We start from the raw sequence: 16,160 nt of genomic DNA, 5'->3' as shown, positions 1-16,160 counted from the left end.
GCAGAATAGGGGTTAATAAGTGTAAGGTTAGGGGTGTTTAGACTCGGGTTCATGTTAGGGTGTTAGGTGCAGACGTAGGAAGTGTTTCCCCATAGCAAACAATGGGGCTGCGTTAGGAGCTGAACGCGGCTTTTTTGCAGGTGTTAATTTTTTTTTCAGCTCAAACAGCCCCATTGTTTTATATGGGGGAATCGTGCACGAGCACGTTTTTGAAGCTGGCCGCGTCCGTAAGCACCGCTGGTATCGAGAGTTGAAGTTGCGTTAAATATGCTCTACGCTCCTTTTTTGGAGCCTAACGCAGCCATTCTGTGAACTCTCAATACCAGCGGTATTTAAAAGGTGCGGCCAGAAAAAAAGCCAGCGTTAGCTACGCACCCCCTTTGGCCGCAGAACTCTAAATCTAGGCGTTGGTGTTTCACGGGTATAAAGCTGTGTTGCGAACAGTTGCTGGTTTTCTGCCGAAGGTAGTCTCATTGCAAAACATTATTTAGGCAATAGTTGTTCCTTCTTTAGCATTTTGTAGGAATTGCCTTCAGGCTGTGGTGTCTGGTAAATAGGTGCCAGCCTTTTCATTTTGTTTTTTTCGTGGACTTCACAGCTTGCATATCAGTTCCAAAGAGTAAGGTTGTGGACTCTCTATTAGAAAGGAAACAAAAAGTATTCTTAATTGATACAAACCCGCCAGATTATTTGGTAAGTGGCGGCAGTTCTAGTATTGCACCTCGTTACCCCACAAATCTATTTTACTTCCTTTTTTACACTCTTTACTTGGCTATACGTACTACTGGGAGAGAGAGGTATTTTTGAAAGCTCTGGTGTGGGATATTTTTGCCTCCTCCTGGTGGCAAGATTAAGTAATCCCAAGAGTAAGGTTGTGGACTCTCACCACCTAGAAAGAAAAGAGTTTATTAACTAAGAATAAATTTAATTTGTTTAATAGTGCACTCCATTGAAATCTATGTTAAGAAGTTAACTTGGTCACGATATCTGAAGTCCTTAAGTTAGCGATCGGGTTTTCGCTCACGTACAAAAATGTACTTTTAACTTGTACTATGTACGAAAAAAAAAATTAGCGTGCCACTTGTAATCTAGCCCAAATAGTTTGAAGACAATTTGAAAACAGTATTCCAATCTACCAAAAACATGCTTTATCTCTTTAAAACAAGTTTCTCTTGTTTTGGGAGTTAAATTATTTGCATTGTAAAAAAAAGGTAAATAATTAAATATGTGTTATTGGAAAGTTTTTTTTTAAGAATACAATTAATTGTTTGGGCATTTTAAATATTAGTTATGAAATTATGAAAGAATATATTAAATTTATAGTTAAACATTAGTTGTATTTAATGGTTAAATAACAAAAACTGCCTCCAAACACATTATGTAGTCATCATCAATATTAAATTAGACACAATGTTTAACTTTTTCTGGCCATGTACTTTTGTTCTGAGAAAGCCTGTGAAAATACCTTGGAAACGCAGCTGAAACACTTGTTTCATATACAGGCATATCATAGAGATATTGCGGGTTCGGTTCCAAAGCCAATATCACAATAAAACAAGTCACACAAATGTAACGGCTTCCCAGTGCATATAAAAGTTATGTTTACACTATATTGTAGTGTATTAAGTGCGCAATAGTATGTCTAAAAAACAATGTACATACCTTAATTAAAAAAGACTTGCTAAAAAATGCTAACCATCATCTGAACCTTCAGAGAGTCATATCTCTCTCTCTCTCCTCTCTCTCTCTATCTCCTCTCTCTCTCCAGTCTCTCCTCTCTCTCTCTTCTCTCTTCTCTCTCTTTCTCCTCTCTCTTTCTCCTCTCTCTCCTCTTTCTCTCTCCTCTCTCTCTCTCTCTCCTCTCTCTCTCTCTCTCTCTCTATCTCCTCTCTCTTTCCTCTCTCTTTCTCCTCTCTCCACTCTCTCCTCTCTCTCCTCTCTCTCCTCTCTCTCTCTCTTCTATCTCTATCTGCTCTCTCTCTCCTATCTCCTCTCTCTCTCTCTCTTGCTCGACATAGGGTTGCCACAAACCATCAAGTTGTGAAAAATGCAATAGCTGCTTAGCGCAATAAGCAAAGCACAATGAGGTACTGTAGCTATTTCTGTTTTATAACAAGCTTTTTCTGTGGTACAGTATACGTAACTCAGGTAGTTTAGCACAGCAAATGTAGCCAAAAATCACTCAGACATGTTTACATTGTTTGTGCATGATTCCGCTAATGGATTGGATGATAATATAATTAAATAACACAATTCTTAATACATTATTACAATAAGAATAAATAGTTAGACATTGTTGGTTGTATTAACTTTGTGTATGTTACTTAAAAAGACACTACACACTAAAATAAACGAGGCATAATCATTTGTAATTAGGTTATCCTTGATTAAAAAAGCATGTTCTTCTTATTTGATCTTTCTTCCTGAGGCAAAACAGGCGTGATTGCAAATGAGTTGAAAATTAGCAATCTTAAAGATGTTTAATTATGTGCAGTAAAACAAGTTTGCTATATACTTTAATTTATTTTGCCCCCCCTTTCATGTAATTTCAGTCTGAAAATTAAGAGTTTTCCAATTTTGACAACTGGAATAGCAAATGACGAGCTTCACAATCCCAACCCTGCCACTTTTCTGTCCCTTATTGGCTTCGGCAGAGATAATCAAATAAGGAACTGCAAAACAATGACATTGTTTGAAGAGTGTCTGTACTGTAAAACAGTGAAGGACATAAGGTTATGGGAGCTGATAAATGTTTACTGGTTTTGCTTCAATTTCTGATTTCTTGTGATTATCTGATATGTTTGTTTTGTACATTTTAAAATTACTACTTTTTTTATTACACTTTTCCAGTATTTTGCAAATCAGCAGCTAACAGTTTAGAATTACCCAGAAATCAAGCATATGAAGTGCCAGGTGTTTCACATTTATTAAAATTATTTTTTAGCAAACCATAACATTCTTTCGTCATCATCATATATATAAACTGCTGTATAATAAGACATGCCTAAGTCAAATGACTACTTAATGTATGTGGATGCACAAATAGTCATTTAGAATGTAGACACCTGTGACATGCCTAGTTTATTGTGTCTCAACAGCCTATAATATGGGATGACTCTTGCTCTACTCTTAATTGAAACAGAGCTATTTTCCAAGTGACCCGAGAGCCTGGGGCTTCTAGTTCTCAACCCATTTCCCTGTCGCTGCACCACCAGGGGGCTCTGGCTTGTGCTGTTGTACATGGAGAGCTACTGCCCGCATAGGCAAGCTCTCTGGCTCCACCTGCTTGCCAGTTGCAATCAGATCAGTAAACTTATAAAAGGTTGCCTCACAGGCCACTCCCTGCCTTGATATTGTGGTTCATCCTAGCTGTTAGTACCTCTGTCCTGAAGTCAATTACTCTGTTGTTTGGAGATTCTTCTGCCTCTTGAATCCGGCTTGCCTGACTTCTCTTTTGGATCTCCCCTGGATTAGATGAAGGATTGAACAGCTTCTTCGGTATTCTGAACTTGGCCTGTTTTCCTGACTTCTCTTCTAAATTCTCCCTGTGTTTGGTAACTGATCATACTGATTCCTGATTCTGCCTCTCTCTGACATTTTTCTGGTTACCAGCCTGTCTCCGCGACCAGGGTATCCAGTATCTCTTCTATCCTGATCCTGTACACAAGCCCTGCAGTGGTCATCTGTCAAGCACTGGTATCCTGTTCCAGTATTCATGCCCTGCAGAGGTTATCTGCCAAGCTTCTATATTGTGCTCCTGTACCTAAGTCCTGCAGAGGGTGTATTCCATGCAACGGTATCCTGTTCCAGTATCAATGCCCTGCTCCGCTATCTTGCTCCTGTACTGAAGCCCTGCAGGGCATCTACCAAGCACTGGTATCCTGTTTCAGTATCCAAGCCCTGCAGGGGGCATCTGTCAAGCTCCGCTATCCTGCTCCTATACCCAAGCCCTACAGAGGGCGTCTGCCAAGCACTGGTATCCTGTTCTAGTATCCACACCCTGCTGGGGGCATCTGTGAAGCTCTGCTATCCTGCTCCTGTTCCTTAGCCCTGCTTTTGTCTTTGGGCAAGTGGGTACTCCAGTCTTTGGCCCAAGTAGGCACTCCAGTCTCAGTCCTTAGAGTTGGCACTCCTGTCCTTGGCCCCCAAGTGGTCATGCCAGTCCTCAACTCTCTTGTGAGCACTCTTGTTCCTGGCTCTAAAGTGGGCACTCCTGTTCCTGGCCCTAGAGCGGGCACTAATTCTGACACCAGCCCTGGTGTAGACGTTACTGCTGCCTAATCCTGTTTCCAGTTTCTTATACTATAAAACCTGCATTGTATGTCTGTGGTCTCAAACATGCCTAAAAGGGGTAGTACTGTATAGAAGCCCATGCCACTGGCCCCTTTGAGTGCTCATGATGGGACTACGTCTATTACCTCAACATACAAGCTCCAAACTCCTGAACCTGCTCCTATGAGCGTGACAGGTACTAATAATAAATGCTGAATGCCAATCTCAAATGCTCTATCTTAGCTCCCTAGTAGTCCCTACTTATTAGGACATTACTTTCATACTGATTATCTCATCCATAGAGTAGAACTACAAAAGTATTTTTCCATGAAAAGTGTGTAATGTGGTAATCAATAGTTTATATTGTGGTATAAACTGATAAACAACTATGGGCTAGATCACAAAATATTGCTTCCGCATAAAACGATATTTGCACTCAACTTAGTGATACCAGTGCACGCAAATGTGCTCTGATATTACAAGTGATTGCATGGAATCATTGTGTTGAAGAGAACAAGCTTCCATAAGCTCCAATGAGAGCTTTGTTCTCATGCCGTGAGACACGACAGAGAACCTAACGCAGCACAGGGGATAAGTCGTGCAGCGATGGCATTAAATATAATTATATATATATATATATATATATATATATATATATATATATATATATACTACTCCACCGTTCTTTGCATATGTTTAGCCATTGTGAAACACCCTATTGTGCAGTAATTTTTAATATTGTTTTTATTTTTTATCATATCAAATTAAATAATGCTACATACCGTTATAAATTAACAAAAATAAGTGCATAGCAGTTAGCAGCATCAACTAGGGGTTTTGGGGAGACAACAGATGGAAAAAGGAAGTTGTTGAACTGAGGGAATGCAGATAGTGCTGCCAATCATGGAAGTTCATAGCAGACCTGGATGGTTTTTTTTAATAATTATCCTTCCCTTCTCTCTCTTTTTCTCCACTCCCCTTTTCAATCTCTTTTTTTACCCTCTCCCTTTTCTCTCAGGCAATATCTTTTTCTCCTCTCTCATATATCTTCTCTATTTGTTTTTTTTCTCTCCACTCTCTCCTGAATCTCTTTTCTCCACTTTCACTTTTCCTCCCCAATCCCTCTCTCAGCCCCTGTTTACCCTCTCAGAAGTAACCGTCTAAGCACTAAGAGGGTCCCTACATATCTAGAAGAATAACATATCCTTGCCCTTTCATGGATGTAGAATATCCCTTCAGATAATATTTTTAGCACATAGCCCAAAATGTGTGTCATTGCTGCAGTAGGTGTGTACATTTTGCAAATACAATATGCTAACTTTGCTACTTACAACATCCCACATTGTTTGAATGTTGATTCAACTTCACTCATTAATTATAACTACTGTATATATACACTCACTACCTAGCCTGCAAAGCCTTCAAAACCAAATTAAGACTCCATAGATGAGAAATAGACTTAATAACAGGCTTGATACGGACGAAAGCCTTAACAAAACAGTGAATATCAGGAAGTTTAGCAATCTTTCTATGAAATAAAACAGAAAGAGCAGAAATTTGTCCCTTCAACGTACTTGCAGACAATCCTTTATCCAAACCGTCCTGAAGAAACTGTAAAAAGAGAATTTATGAGAAAAACACCATGAAATATAGGTTTTCCACACCCGATAATAAATCTTCCTTGAAACAGACTTACGAGCCTGCAACATAATATTGATCACCGAGCCTCTATGACTAAGCACTAAATGTTCAATTTCCATACCTTCAAATTTATTGATTTGAGATCCTGATGGAAAAATGGCCCTTGAGACAGAAGATCTGGCCTTAAAGGAAGTGACTAAGGTTGGCAACTGGACATCCGGACAATATCTGCATACCAAAACCTGTGAGGCCATGCTGGGGCTATCAGAAACACATGCAATTGTTCCAATATGATCTTGGAGATCACCCTTAGAAGAAGAAGTAGAGGCGGAAATATATAAGCAAGTTGGTAAGACTAAGGAACTGCTAACGCATCCACCATCTCTGCCTGAGGATCCCTGGACCTGGAAAGGTATCTGGGAAGTCTCCTGTTTAGATGGGAAGCCATCAGATTTATTTCTGGAAGACCCCACATCTGTACAATCTGAAAAAACACATCTGGAGGGAGAGCCCACTCCCCCGGATGCAAAGTCTGACTGCTGAGATTATCTGCTTCCCAATTGCCACAGTTGTGTTATTGTCTGTCTGAATGGGAATGAAAAGTTATTTCTTTAATAGAGGTCAAGCCTGAAGAGCCCTAAAAATAGCATGGAGTTCTAAGATATTGATTGGAAACCTCACCTCTAGAGGAAACCCCTTGTGCTGTCAGAGACCCCCAGACAGCTCTCCAACCTTACTTGCATTTGTTGAGACTACAGTCCAGGAAGGACGAACAAAAGAGGCCCCATGAATAATACGATGATGGTCTAACCACCAAGTCAGAAAGAGTAGAATGCTGGGATTTAAGAATATCAATTATGATATCCGAGTATAATCCCTGCACCATTGATTAAACATGCAAAGCTGCAGAGGTCTCATATGAAAATGAACAAAGGGGATTGCGTCCGATGCTGCAGTCATGAGACCTAAAACTTCCATGCACAGTCATGGATACTTAATCTATCTGCAAACCTAAAATGGTGACCCTTGTCTGAGGAATCAAGAAACTCTTTGGTAAATTGTTCCTCCAACCATGTCTTTGAAGAAACAACACTAGTTGAATCATGTGAGATTCTGCTAAATGAAAAGATTGAGCCAGTACCAAGATATTGTCCAAATAAGGTAACACCACAATACCCTGCTCTCTGATTATAGATAGAAGGGCACTGAGAACCTTCAAAAAGATTCTTGGAGAGACAAATTGGTAATGCTTGTCTAGAAAAGAGAATCTCAGAAACCAATAGTGATCTGGATGAATCTGAATGTGTAGATAAGCGGCCTGTAAGTCTATTTTGGACATGTAATGACCTTGCTGAACAAAAGGCAGAATAGTCCTTATAGTCACCATCTTTAAAGTTGGGACCCTTACAAAGTGATTCAAAAACTTCAGATCCAGAACTGGTCTGAATGAATTTTCTTTCTTTGGGACAATGAATAAATTTTAATAAAAACCCAGATACTGTTGCTGAAGTGGAACTGGTATAATCACCCCTGAAAGCTCCAGATCTGAAACACACTTCAGAAAAGCCTGAGCTTTCACAGGATTTGTTGGAACATGAGAGAGAAAGAATCTTCTCACAGGAGGTCTTACTCTGAAACCTATTCGATACCCTTGAGAAACAATGCTCTGAATCCACTGATTCTGAACATAATCTGCCCAAATGTTTTGAAATAATTTCAATCTGCCCCCCACCAGTTGAACTGGATTGAGGGCTGCACCTTCATGCAGTCTTGGGGGCTGGCTTTGGTTTCTTATAAGGCTTGGATTTATTCCAACTTAAAGATGGCTTCAAATTGGATCCAGAGTCCTTAGGGAAAGCAGTGGTTTTCTGTTCTTTATTCTGACAAAAAGAACAAACCCGATTAGAAGCTTTAGATTTACCCTTAAACTTTTTATCTTGGGGCAAAAAAACTCCCTTCCCCCCCAGTGATAGTGTAAATAATAGAGTCCAACTGAGAACCAAATAAATTATTACCCTGGAAAGATAGAGATAGTAATCTAGATTTAGATACCATGTCAGCATTCCATGATTTAAGCCATAAAGCTCTTCTAGGCAGAATAGCTAAAGACATAGATTTAACATTAATCTTGATGATATAAAAAATAGCATCACAGATAAAAATGATTAGCATGTTTAAGCAAATGAACAATGCTAGACAAATCAGGATCTGTTTCCTGATGTGCTGAGCTATCCAGCCAAAACGTTGATGCAGCCACAACATCAGCCATAGAAATGGCAGGCCTGAGAATATAGCCAGAATGTAAATAAGCTTTCCTTAGATCAGATTCAATATTCCTATCTAAAGGATCCTTAAAAGAAGTACTATATTCCATAGGAATAGTAGTACGTTTGGCCAGAGTAGAAATAGCCCCATAAACCTTGGGGACTTTTTCCCAAAACTCAAAATTAGCCACTGGTAAAGGATATAACTTCTTAAACCTAGAAGAAGGATTAAAAGAAGCACCAAGCTTAGACCATTCTTTAGCAATCACATCAGAAACCGCATCTGGAACAGGAAAAACCTCAGGAGTAATCACAGAAGTTTTAAAAACAGAATTTAAACGTTTACTGGTTTGTTATCAAGAGGATCAGACTCCTCAATACCCAAAATAACCATTACTTCTTTCAACAAAGACTGAATATATTCAATCTTAAAAAGATAAGAAGATTTATCAATTTCAATGTCGGAAGTAGGATCTTCTGAAGCAGAGAGATCCTCTTCAGAGTAGGATATTTCAGTATGTTGTCGGTCATCACAAATGTCATCAGTTTTATGAGAAGTTTTAAAAGACCTTTTACGTTTATTAGAAGGTGAAATAGCAGACATAGCCTTCTGTATTGCATCAGCTATATAATTGTTCATATCAACAGGGATATCATGTACATTAGATGTTGAGGGAACAACAGGTGCTGTACTAGTACTAATAGAAACAATATCGGCATGCAAAAGCTTATCATGACAACTGTTACATAATGTAGCCAGAGATATAATCTCAGCTTGCTTACAACAGATACACTTAGCTTTGGTAGAACTGTGTTCATGCAGCATGGTTCCTACAGTGGCTTCGGAGACTGGATCAGACTGAGACATCTTGCAAAATGTAAAAGAAAAAAATAACATTTAAACAAAATATCCAATTTATTTCATGTAATTGGCAAGAGTCCATGAGCTAGTGACGTATGGGATATACAATCCTACCAGGAGGGATAAAGTTTCCCAAACCTCAAAATGCCTATAAATACACCCCTCACCACATCCACAATTCAGTTTTACAAACTTTGCCTCCTATGGAAGTGGTGAAGTAAGTTTGTGCTAAGATTTCTACGTTCATATGCGCTTTTTTGATATGCACATTTTTGAAGCTCGTTTCCTCTCAGAGTACAGTGAATGTCAGAGGGATGTGAAGGGAGTATTACCTATTTAATGCAATGGTTTTCCTCATGGGGATCTATTTCATAGGTTCTCTGTTATTGGTCATATAGATTCATCTCCTACCTCCATTTTCAGATCGACAATATACTCTCATATTCCATTACCTCTACTGATAACTGTTTCAGCACTGGTTTGGCTATCTGCTATATGTGTCTTCAGGTAAGTATGTTTTCATTACTTAAGACACTCTCAGCTATGGTTTGGCACTTTATGTATTTATATAAAGTTTTAAATATATGTTTTGTGCTTATGTTTGCCATGATTCAGGTTTCAGTATATTTCCTTTTGCAGACTGTCAGTTTCATATCTGGGAAATGCATATTTATTTAGAAATGTATTTCTTACCTGGGTGTAGTCTTTTTTCAATTGAATGTCATTTTTCAAATTCGCGGGCAGAATTAGGCTTGTGAGGGCGCAAAATGCTAAAGTTTATTGTGTCATTCTTGGCGTATATTCGTTCTTTGTTAAAGGAAGTGTTGATTACATTGGATATGGAGGAAACTAGTCCTCTTGATATTAAAACTTGTAAATGTTTAAATTATGTTTATAAACCTCCTGTGGTTATTCCAGAGGTTTTTCCAGTTCCTGATGCTATTTCTGATATGATTTCAAAGGAATGGAATAAGCCTGGTACTTCTTTTATTCCTTCTTCAAGGTTTAAAAAATTGTATCCTTTGCCAGAAGTTAGATTGGAGTTTTGGGAAAAGATCCCCAAAGTTGATGGGGCTATCTCTACTCTTGCTAAACGTACTACTATTCTTACGGAAGATAGTACTTCTTTTAAAGATCCTTTAGATAGGAAACTTGAATCTTATCTGAGGAAAGCTTATTTATATTCAGGTCATCTTCTTAGGCCTTCAATTTCTTTGACTGATGTTGCGGCTGCTTCAACTTTTTGGTTGGATACTTCAGCGCAGCAAGTATCGGATCATGATATGTCTAGCATTGTTAAGTTGATTCAACATGCTAATAATTTCATTTGTGATGACATTTTTGATATTATCAAAATTGATGTTAAATCTATGTCTTTAGCTATTTTAGCTAGAAGAGCTTTGTGGCTCAAATCTTGGAATGCTGATATGACTTCTAAGTCCAGATTGCTATCTCTTTCTTTCCAAGGTAATACATTATTTGGTTCTCAGTTAGATTCAATAATTTCAACTGTTACTGGGGGGAAGGGAGTTTTTTGCCTCAGGATAAAAAACCTAAGGGTAAATCTAAAGCTTTTAACTGTTTTCGTTCCTTTCGACAAAATAAGATACAGAAACCTAATCCTTCCCCCAAGAAATCTGCTACCAATTGGAAGCCTTCTTCAAATTGTAATAAATCCAAGCCATTTAAGAGATCAAAACCAGCCCCCAGGTCCGCATGAAGGTGCGGCCCTCATTCAAGCTCAGCTGGTAGGGGGCAGATTAAAATTTTTCAAAGATGTTTGGATCAATTCGGTCCAAAATCATTGGATTCAGAGTATTGTCTCTCAGGGGTACAGAATAGGATTCAGAGTAACACCGCCCGTGAGAAGATTTTTTTCTCTCACGCATTCCGGTAAACCCAGTAAAGGCTCAAGCTTTTCTGAAGTGTGTTTCAGACCTGGAGTTATCAGGGGTAATCATGCCAGTTCCATTTCAGGAACAGGGTCTAGGGTTTTATTCAAATCTATTCATTGTCCGAAAGAAAGAAAATTCATTCAGACCAGTTTTGGATCTAAAGATTTTGAATCGATATGTAAGAGTACCAACTTTCAAAATGGTGACTATAAGGACTCTTCTGCCTTTTGTTCAGCAAGGGCATTATATGTCCACAATAGACTTACAGGATGCATATCTTCATGTTCCGATTCATCCAGACCACTATCAGTTCCTGAGATTCTCTTTTCTAGACAAGCATTACCAATTTGTTGCTCTTCCTTTTGGCCTAGCAACAGCTCCAAGAATCTTTTCAAAGGTTCTCGGTGCCCTACTCTCTGTAATCAGAGAGCGGGGTATTGCAGTGTTTCCTTATTTGGACAATATCTTGGTACTCGCTCAGTCTTTACGTTCTGCAGAATCTCACACAAATCAACTAGTGTTCTTTCTTCGAAGACATGGTTGGAGGATCAATTTACCAAAAAGTTCTTTGATTCCTCAGACAAGGGTAACCTTTTTAGGTTTCCAGATAGATTCAGTGTCCATGACTTTGTCTCTAACAGACAAGAGACATTTGAAATTGGTTGCAGCCTGTCGGAACCTTCAGTCTCAGTCATTTCCTTCAATAGCTATGTGCATGGAAGTTTTAGGTCTCATGCAGTGTTCCCTCTAAGGGCAGTTTTGTGAGCAACCCAGCAGTGAAACAGTTAATTAGAGCAATTAGCAAACACTACACAATGCAGACTGCAAGTTGTGGTTCCCTTATTAACTGTTTCACTGCTGGGCCGCTCACAAAACTGCCCTTAGAGGGCACACTGGTCTCATGAATGCAGCATTGGACGCGATCCCCTTTGCTGGTTTTCCTTGAGACCTCTCCAGGTATGCTGAACCAATGGTGCAGGGATTATACAAGGATATCACAATAATTATCCTTAAATCCCAATGTTCGACTTTCTTTGACTTGGTGGTTAGATCACCATCGTATAATTTTAGGGGCCTCTTTCCTCCGTCCAACCTGGACTGTGAACACAACAGATGTGAGTCTTTCAGGTTGGGGAGCTGTTTGGGAATCTCTGACAGCACAAGGAGTTTGGAAATCTCAAGAGGCGAGATTACCAATCAATATTTTTGAACTCTCAGGGCTCTTCAATTTTGGCCTCTGTTGAAGAGAGAACCGTACATTTGTTTTCAGACAGACAATGTCACAACTATGGCATATGTCAATCATCAGGGTGGGATTCACAGTCCTTAAGCTATGAAAGAAGTATCTCAGATATTTGTTTGGGTGGAATCCAGCTCCTATCTAATTTCTGCGGTTCATATCCCAGGTATAGACAATTGGGAAGCGGATGACCTCAGTCATCAGACTTTACATCCGGGAGAATGGTCTCTCCAACCAGATGTGTTTTCTCAAATTGTTCAGATGAGGGGGCTTCCAGAAATAGATATGATGGCATCTCATCTGAACACACAAAAAAAAACTTCCCAGGTACCTGTCCAGGTCCAGGGATCCTCAGATGGAAGCAGTGGATGCATTGACACTACCTTGGTGTTATCAACCTGCTTATATTTTCCCGCCTCTAGTTCTTCTTCCAAGAGTGATCTTCAAGATCATTATGGAGCAATCGTTTGTGCTGCTGGTAGCTCCAGCATGTCCTCACAGGTTTTGGTATGCGGATCTTGTTCAGATGTCCAGTTGCCAACCTTGGCCACTTCCACTAACGCCAGACCTTCTATCTCAAGGTCCGTTTTTCCATCAGAATCTCAAATCATTAAATTTGAAGGTATGGAGATTGAACGCTTAGTGCTTAGTCATAGAGGTTTCTCTGACTCAGTGATTAATACTATGTTGCAGGCTCATAAATCTGTTTCTAGAAAGATTTATTATCGAGTTTGGAAGACATACATTTCATGGTGTTCTCATAAATTCTCTTGGCATTCTTTTAGAATTCCTAGAATTTTACAGTTTCTTCAGGATGGTTTGGATAAAGGTTTGTCTGCAAGTTCCTTGAAAGGACAAATCTCTGCTCTTTCTGTTTTATTTCACAGAAAGATTGCTAAACTTCCTGATATTCACTGTTTTGTACAGGCTTTGGTTCGTATCAAGCCTGTCATTAAATCAATCTCTCCTCCTTGGAGTCTTAATTTAGTTTTGAAAGCTTTACAGGCTCCTTCGTTTGAGCCTATGCATTCTTTGGACATTAAACTACTTTCTTAGAAGGTGTTGTTTCTTTTGGCCATCTCTTCTGCTAGAAGAGTTTCTGAATTATCCACTCTCTCTTGTAAATCTCCTTTTCTGATTTTTCATCAGGATAAGGCGGTTTTGCAGACTTAATTTAAATTCTTACCTAAGGTTGTGAATTCTAACAACATTAATAGAGAAATTGTTCCTTCCTTGTGTCCTAATCTTAATAAACCTTTGGAGAGATCCTTACATTCTTTGGATGTGGTAAGAGCTTTGAAATATTATGTTGAAGCTACTAAAGATTTCAGGAAGACTTCTAGTCTATTTGTTATATTTTCTGGTTCTAGGAAAGGGTAGAAGGCTTCTGCTGTTTCCTTGGCTTCGTGGTTAAAGTTTTTGATTCATCAAGTTTATTTGGAGTCGGGTCAAACCCTTCTCAGAGAATTACAGCTCATTCTACTAGATCAGTCTCTACTTCGTGGGCTTTTAAGAATGAAGCTTCAGTTGATCAGATTTGCATAGCAGCAACTTGTTCTTCTTTGCATATATTTACTAAATTCTACCGTTTTGATGTATTTGCTTCTTCGGAAGCAGTTTTTGGTAGAAAAGTTCTTTAGGCAGCTGTATCAGTTTGATTCTTCTGCTTTTGATTTAAGTTTTTTCTTTCATTTATGAGATTAAACTTATATTTTGGTTTGTGGATTAATTTTTTTCAGCGGAAAATGGCTGTTTTTATTTTGTCCCTCCCTCTCTAGTTCCACATCTTGGGTATTGCTATCCCATACGTCACTAGCTCATGGACTCTTGCCAATATGAAATAAATAAATTTATCAGGTAAGTTATTACATAAATTATGTTTTCCTCATATAGCAGTTTCAGGAATGGGAAAAAATGAAAATGCTAAATAAGCAGAAAAGCAAACAGCATTACCCTCTAGAATATAAAGGGAGCATAAAGGAAGTGGGGTAATATAACCAAAAAAATATTTGTTGCCATGTATGATGCACAATGCAAAGGGAACATTTTTTGCCGCCAAACAACATCCGGAAATGACGCAACTCGCATCATAACATGTGCGACTTCGCTCCAAACAAACTAACGTCAATAAAGACAAAGGAAATTATGAAACTTGCGACACTATAGACGCAAAAATTACGCAATAAATAACAGCATTTTGCACCCTCTCGAGCCTAGATTTGCCCGCAAATTTTAAGTAAAAAACAAGTCAAATTGGAAAAAAGGACTAAACCCCAGGTAAGAATTTTTTTTTTTAAATAACTTCCTTAAACATGATTCTCATACTGAAATTGTTAGACTGCAAAGGAAAATACACATAGACCTGACTCATGGCAAATATAAGTAAATACATATATTTAAAACTTTATATTAATACATTAAACGCCAAACATAGCTGAGAGTGTCTGAAATAATGATACATACTTGCCAAAGACACCCATCCACATATAGCAGACAGCCAAACCAGTACCTAGCAGAGGTAATGGTATAAGAGTATTTCGTCGATCTGAAAAGGGAGGTAGGAGATGAATCCCTACAACCGATAACAGAGAACCCTTGAAAAGATTTCCCATAAGAGAAACCATAAAATCATTAGGCGATACTCTCTTCACGTCCCTCTGGCAAACACTGTACTCTGAGAGGAATAATCAAGGAAAATCAAGCACAAACTTACTTCACCACCTCCATAGGAGGTAAAGTTTGTAAAACTGAAGTGTATGTGTGGTGGGAGGTGTATTTATAGGCATTTGAGGTTTGGGAAACTTTGCCCCCTCCTGGTAGGAATATATATCCCATACGTAACTAGCTCATGGACTCTTGCCATTTACATGAAAGAAACAAAGATAAAATTTAGGTTTTATCCAATAAAAATAAATATGTTATCATGCAATCTACTGATACAATGTTACATTTAAATGATATATTTTTAATGTGTCAAATGATCAAATTTCATACATATAATACATATATTTTTAAAATTCATGTTTATGAATATGAGAGCACTATGATACTGTATATCTTCTTTTTTTGATATACAGAAAACAGCTTGCTCAGTTCATACCATCAGCTAGTGTCAGGCACTATATAGAGTCTCTTCTTTAGATCAGCAAAACTCTGTACATGTCCTTCAGTAGGAAGAAAAAAGCTAAGTGCTCTGCAAGACTGAGCTTTTAATCCCACTCACTTGCCTGAGTCGCTCAGTAATTGCTTCCTCCAAGATATAGTGAGGTGAATTCAGCATTGCTGATTTATACGTTATTAAGAGTGCATCCCAGTCTGGGGGTGAGTATGGTAGATAAAAGTGCTGACAGATATGTACAATGCACCTTCATAGCCCACAGCACCGGCTATTAGAATTAACATGTACACATACATCACCTAGACTGGGGACATAGTCTCATACACCAAAAAACTTCTACAATTGTTTTAGGCACATTTGGGCATTAAAAAAAAAAAAATTACTGTGATCTGCTGTAGCACTCACTTAAGTTATTGGTCACAGTATTGAAGTTCCCTCAGCTCTCCAATCCCTGAAATTGGAGTTTTCTTTGTTTTTTTTTTTTACTAAAATACACACTGCTGTGGCAGCAGGGGTTAACATTGAGGCACCAGAGCAGTGTATCTTCCTGTTCCTGTTCTTCTTCTTCCCACTTGTGCAGTGGCCATTTTTTGCACACAGAAAGCAGTCTCCAGGACCGGTGGAGGGTTAAGTCACTCACGTATTAGAGCTTTCCTCCAAGTTATGTAACCCTTTATGTACTGCAGTATAATACAACTTTAAAATAAGCATTATGGAAACAATTGTATTGCTCTTAAAGTGACAGTACACATTTTCTGGAACACACAAAAGGATTTCAGATCAATTCTGTATTCCCCATATGGGGTTAACTTTCTGTGTGCCTCCATACTGTGTTTTGTGCTCCTATCTATCTATCTATCTATCTATC

At 38.6% G+C, this 16,160-nt stretch overlaps 1 protein-coding gene across 1 annotated transcript in view; it reads left to right on the top strand.

The window, feature by feature from the left end:
- Window positions 1-16,160, top strand: part of SLCO5A1 (solute carrier organic anion transporter family member 5A1) — a 282,587-nt gene that overhangs the window by 169,963 nt on the left and 96,464 nt on the right.

Source organism: Bombina bombina, chromosome 5 (genome assembly GCF_027579735.1).
Source record: "Bombina bombina isolate aBomBom1 chromosome 5, aBomBom1.pri, whole genome shotgun sequence".
Classification (NCBI taxonomy): domain Eukaryota; kingdom Metazoa; phylum Chordata; class Amphibia; order Anura; family Bombinatoridae; genus Bombina; species Bombina bombina.
The sequence above is the reverse complement of the archived record's forward strand: the minus strand, read 5'-3'. Positions and strand labels throughout refer to the sequence as shown.